The sequence below is a fragment of the Xyrauchen texanus genome, chromosome 1 (genome assembly GCF_025860055.1).
Source record: "Xyrauchen texanus isolate HMW12.3.18 chromosome 1, RBS_HiC_50CHRs, whole genome shotgun sequence".
NCBI classification, from domain to species: Eukaryota; Metazoa; Chordata; class Actinopteri; order Cypriniformes; family Catostomidae; genus Xyrauchen; species Xyrauchen texanus.
This window is the reverse complement of record NC_068276.1, coordinates 28616554-28623217: the sequence shown is the minus strand read 5'-3', so window position 1 is coordinate 28623217 and position 6664 is coordinate 28616554.

The following is a 6664-nucleotide window of genomic DNA, read 5'->3' as shown; positions in this document are numbered from 1 at the left end:
TCAATTCCATGCCACATATATTTGCAAAAATATAAAGTATTGCAAAATAAAATAAAGTTTTGCAAAACAAAAAAAGTATTGAGCAAACAAAAAAAAAAAATTTAAAACAAAAATGAAGTATCACAAACGTAAAATAAAGTATCCAGAGAAAAAAGAAAGTTTTGCAAACAAAAATAAAGAATTGCAAAATATAAATAAAATATAGCAAAAACCAAGATGTAATTAATTGCAAAAATCAATGACTGTTGTAAAAGAATCTAAAGATCTTTTATCCTTTTTTATCTCTGCAACAGATTTTTAGGCAGCAATGATTTTGCCACACATCTTTTTCTTTGCAATGCCTACTAATTATTTTGCAATGCTCCTTTTAATCTGCATTTCCATCACGTGTGAGCTCGTGATACCGTTTTGCCTTTGCGCTTCACTTTTCTCTGCGTTTCACTTTATGGCACTGTTTTGACGTGGGGGTGGAGTCAGGGGATTGGGGCGTGTACAACGGGCTCAGTGATGCCTCTCTGGAAGTTACGTCATTAGCTTGAGACACGGATCAAACATCATGGCTGAGCACAGGCATGCAGGTGGATCTCAGGTATATAAAGTTGATTGTTTCCTTTTATTTAATTAGCATTAAATGTGTTTTAACAGCGTTTGCTTCAGATAAAGAAGTTAGAGATCAGTTAAAGCGGTGGATTTATTAGCCATACTCGCTAACATAGCCAGCATCTGCAGTTTATTCTCTCTCAATTGATTGGACTATTGATTGATTCTTATGTTTATTTTATAGATTATAATTGTCTATACCATAGTATGTTGTCTTCTAAAAAAATGTAAACTCCATATTTAGATGTAACATTATCACTGTTAAAGGAGACAATAAATAGATAAACAATAGTTAAACGATCGTAACAAACGTGCATGTGTTCTGTCTTTAAAAATAAAGTTTTGAAATATAAAATGTTCACATCCCCTATATTCTTAACCCTGCGTTATACAGCCATGTGGCATGGGGCGTGGTCGTGTGTCAGTCTGCGCGAGAGAGAGAGCGGTAAGGCTTGTCACCTGGTTTGTAATTATCTCTAACACCTGTGTCTTGTTGTAGTGATACGGAGAAAGACATTTAAAGGGACGCCAAGTGTCGAGAGTGAGAGAGTGGATCCAGAAAGCTCCACAGACTGAGTGTGATATTGTTTTGTTTATGTTTACATTTCTACGGCGGTGACCGTCGTATGTTCGTGAAAGAAATTAAAGTGCTGATTTCAAACCTGCTTCGCTGTCTCCTGACTCCTCCATTGCTCAACGAACCTGTTCGCAAGCTACTTAAGTTCTTACAATGCTCACAGTAAATGTACGTGTATCTAGGTCATCTCATGTAATGATTTGCCATGTCACATTTAGCAGAGAGAATATCCAGATGTCGTGACGAATCTTATTAGTGTTCTGACTCAAAGCTTCGGTCATATTCAGGCAGCTCAGGGTCAGCAGCAACAACAACAGCTTTCTCCTGCTGTTTCTCTGCCTCGAGTAGAGCAGGATATAACCAGGTTATCAGCACCTACTCTTAAGAATCAATCTGTTAAATTAGGGCCCAAGCACAAAGTGCGTAGGACCCTATTGTTTTCGTTAGGATTATTATTATTATTTTTTATTTTTTTTACGACTATTGGGGCACTTTTGGGGCTCTTAACGTGCTCAAAAACTCTTGAAACTTTGCACACTGGTCAGAACCCGCGGCCATTAGGGCCGGGCTGAAGCTGGTACCCGGGCGTGGCAGGGGGGCTCGACAGCGCCCCCTGAAACAGGGTCCGAAAACTTGGTCCATAAATCAAACACGCTTGCATGTAATAATATGAAACTCGGTACACATATAGATCTCATCGTTTCATATATCCTTCATACTTTTACTTTTTACCTCAGCCCAACAGGAAATCATCTATTTAGGGTTCTTTGGAAAACACATGCAATGGAATGTGAAATACTCCTCCTAGAGAATTCCACCAATCGCCACGAATCTCGGTCAGCATGAAGTCAAGACATTGAGGATGAAAAACTGCCGGCGGATTTTTGATATCTCGAACGGTTTGGCCGTGGCGAGGAAACGAAATTATGGCGCGAAAAGTGAAACAGGAAGTGTGTTATAACTTCTGCATACATTAATTGATCTCGATGAAACCGCAGCAGTGTGATCGCTGGAAGAGGCCGATCGCATGGATGTGACTATTGTGAGTCAAAGTTATAGCGCCACCAACTGGCAGAAGGAAGTGTGTCACTTTCAAAATGCTTTGAAATCACACTCTTATTTTTACCCGATTTACTTAAAACTTTATGTGTATAATGTAAACACACGGCAGATGTAGACGTGTGAAAGGATTATTGATATCTTAAATACTGTGGTCGTGGCAGCGCTTCAAAGTTGAATATTCTTTTTTGATGCGTGGTGCAGGGGCTCAGTAGCGCCACCTGTTGACAAAAGTGGGGTATTGGTTTTATACTTCGACCTTGAGTCACAAAACTCAGGAATTATATTGTTCTCATCGAGCCGGACAACTTTCTAATTTACAGTCATTAGCTCAGACCAACAGAAAGTCAGATATTTTGGTTTGAATGTGGAACACATTGCAAAGGAAACTTTGAAGCTCCAAAAACCCCATAAAGGTAGCATATGAAGGGAGCAAATAGCAAGGAAGTGTGTTATAACTTCTGCATACATTAACTGATCTCGATGAAACTTCAGCAGTGTGTCACATGGATGTGACTATTGTGAGTCAAATTTATAGCGCCACCAACTGGCAGAAGGAAGTGTGTCAATTTCAAAATGCTTTGAAATCACCCTCTTATGTCTCAAGTGAACAAACAGAGCAACAGAAAGTCAGATATTTTGGTTTGAATGTGGAACACATTGCAAATGAACTTTGAAGCTCCAAAAAGCACATAAAGGGTGCATAAAAGCAAGGAAGTTTTGTTATAACTTCTGCATACATTAACTGATCTCGATGAAACTTCAGCAGTGTGTTCGCGGGAAGAGGCCGGTCGCATGGATGTGACTATTGTGAGTCAAAGTTATAGCGCCACCAACTGGCAGAAGGAAGTGTGTCACTTTCAAAATGCTTTGAAATCACCCTCTTATGTCTCAAGTGAACAAACAGAGCAACAGAAAGTCAGATATTTTGGTTTGAATGTGGAACACATTGCAAATGAACTTTGAAGCTCCAAAAAGCACACAAAGGAAGCATAAAAGCAAGGAAGTGTGTTATAACTTTTGCATACATTAACTGATCTCGATGAAACTTCAGCAGTGTGTCACATGGATGTGACTACTTGAGTCAAAGTTATAGCGCCACCAACTGGCAGAAGGAAGTGTGTCACTTTCAAAATGCTTTGAAATCACCCCCTTATGTCTCAATTGAACAAACAGTTGATAAAGAAATCGGGTATCAATATATTGAATTATGAATTATTGCAGTGATCAATGTCCGGTTAAGATGAAAATAAACTATCAGCTTCTAAGCGATTATCTTTCTGAAACACGTCACAAAAACTTACAGAAACGGATAACACAAACATGATGTTGGAAATATACACTTATCAGAATAGTTATATTAAACTTTAGTCTATTTCAGTTAAAGCCATTTAAGTTATAAAGCTGTCTCATGTAATTTCTCCTTTAATTCTATAATATAACCACTAGGTGGAGTTCTAAGCCTATTTTCTGTATTCTCGTTGTTTTAGCGTTATGAAGAAGACTTGTACATGTTGTTGAGAACGCAGTAAAGTGTGACGCATATTTCGTTCTGTGAGTTTTATGAGTACTCCGAGTCTTTATTAAAACCAACACATGAAACATATGTCTAAAGAAAGTAGGGATGGGCTTATCGATCCTAACGTAGGCCTATCAAGATCCGAGTATGATGTTGTTTTAGGGTTGTCTGACTAGAGCTGTCGCGATAGTCAATATATCGACTTATCGCACGATATATGTAAATGAGCGCGATCATTTTTGGTGCCGCGATATATTGCAACTGATAATTTGTTTTATTATTAAAAATAATAATCAGATTCATTTTTACATTAAAATGAATGTCACCAACATTTTAGTTGATCGCGCTGCCTCTGTCATCTTGTCTGCACTCTGTGTCGGAGGCGGGGCTCAGGCAGCGTGTCCACACACACACACACACACACAGAGAGAGAGAGAGAGAGCGGACACCGTCAGGTGAAGAGAAGGCGTGAACCAACTGCATTTTAAAGTGTTCTGTTTCGTGACATCTTTAGCGAGCCAGTTAGGAAGAACGAGTCCAACATGGAATTGATTTCAAAGCCGCAATCTTCAGCTCCGGTGTGGGAACATTTTGGCTTTAAGCCGAACGAGAGAGGAGAGCTAATTAACGTGAACGAGCCGGTATGTCGACTGTGTTTTAAAACAGTAGCAGCGTAAAGAGGCAACACAACAAACTTAAAATCGCACCTAAAACATAACCATCCCACCCAGTTTTTCAACCTGGGAACAACAACTGCAGCTGGAGTTGGAGAGGGGCCTTCTTCCAGACAGTTATCTGTTGCAGATGCCTTTTCCCGACAGTGCAAATATAAACGTGACAGCGCGAAATGGCGCACACTCACGGATAGCGTAACTTCGCTATAAGAAAGACTGTTTAGCACAGCTGGTAACATTGTTACCCCAGTAAGATCCTGCCTTAAGCCCCACAAGGTAAACATGTTGGTGTTCCTTTCTCGGAATCTGCCTAACAATTAAAAAACTAATCTGGCAGCAGAAATGTCCTGTTGATGCATCTGTGCCTTTGTGTGAGACACTTTAAAAGTTTAAATTGACATATTAGCCTACTTTGTTTTGATCTAGTTCTTGATACCTTGCACTTTTTTGTTAACAAAAGTGTATTTATTTACTTGTTTTATTTATTTGGGATATATTTTTTCACATTTCACAATGTCTAAATATTGAATAGAATAAGAATAAAATGTTCTTTGTTCTTTGAAACAGTGTACTTGCATTATTATGCTATTATATTGTCATTATGTAATCAGTGGCATAAAATGGTCTGAAAATTACAATAATATCGTTTATCGCAATTAATTTATGTGCAATATATCGCACAACAAAAAGTAGGCCTAGTTATCGTGACAGCTCTATGTCTGACAGATTATTTTTGCTCGCATCTTCACGAAGGTTTGTCGGTTGTATACAATGTTTGCCTGTTTGAACATTCAAGCGATTTTACACTATTCAACTAAACAAATGTGAAAACAACTCAAGTAGTCCTACATGTTTGCGAGCAGATTGAGTGACACAGCGATCGAGCCGCGTCGTGTCTAACGCTCGCTCGAACGCCTGCTGCTTGCGTCTGAACGGACAATTTCATACAACAAAGTGTAAAAATACATGATATATTGAGGAGTCTGTTATGTCTCAAGTGAACAAACAGTTGAGAAAGAAATCTGGTATAATTATATTAAATTCTGGCATTATTCCAGATGACGTCCTGCTATATTTTTCTCTCGAAACAGCGGAAACAACTTAAACAAAATACTGCGTTATTTGTGCCCATACTGATACATTTAATACATCATCACAAACTATGAAAGTCGTACTTTTATTTGTGTACACTTAAAATAACAACAAAACCTTGTGCTGTTGTAAAATAAAGAAAATAAACCGGCTGCGCTGTCTCTGTCTTCGCGATAATCTTTCTGAAACACGTCACAAAATTCAAGTGAACAAAATCAGCCATTCACGCAGTCTGTATTTTATCATCTCACAATGAATACAGATGCAACAAGCACGGCACAAAACGAAAATAATGATACTTCTCAGTTCTCAAAAGATTAAACTGAACTGTGTCTTGAATATCGTAACATGCGATAAAACCCTCTTAAAGAGACAGTAACAATTTAGCCTTCGCCCTGAACATAGACAAGTCATTGGAAAGTACAAATGGTATTATTTTAAGTTTTTTAATTTCTCTCTTACGCTGTAAAATGCCACGTTTTTGAATGGCATGTAAAGTGTAAAAATAATCACTCAATCTCCATTTTTTTCTCTGATATGTTGCTATTTTAATGATTTAAAAATCAAAGCACTGACCATTTAAAGTGTGAGCTTGTACATTTTGAAATAGTTATAAACAGTCACAGCAATGCAGTGTTATTATGTACCTAGATAGTCTTTCAAATAAAATGAGTTTACCCCAAAAATATATTTCTCTCATCATTTACTCAGCCTCAGGCACGTGCACACATAGACATCAAAGCGGGCTTGAGCACCTGCCCTTTTTCTTCCTCGAGAGAAAGTGCCCTTTTTTCTGGGGTGTTTATTTTTATTTTTTTAATAAATAAATTAATATATATATTCCTGTTTGCGCACAGCTTCCCTGTCAAACAAATATATTTATTAAATAAAAAACATCAGGTCGGTAGATGAGATTTTGTCGATGCCCGCCCTCCCTCCGCAGTGCCTCGACTATACAGCTAATTAGCCAAAAGCAAATATAGTTAACTTGTGTCTTGCTAACATTCATGACTCATGAGCTACTAGCTAATGTAATAGGTTAGCTAAAGTCTAGCTAAGGCAATATATCATGGCCATACAGGCCAATATACTGTACTTATTGGAGACATTACAGGTGAATACAGTCACATTTGTGTGATGTAC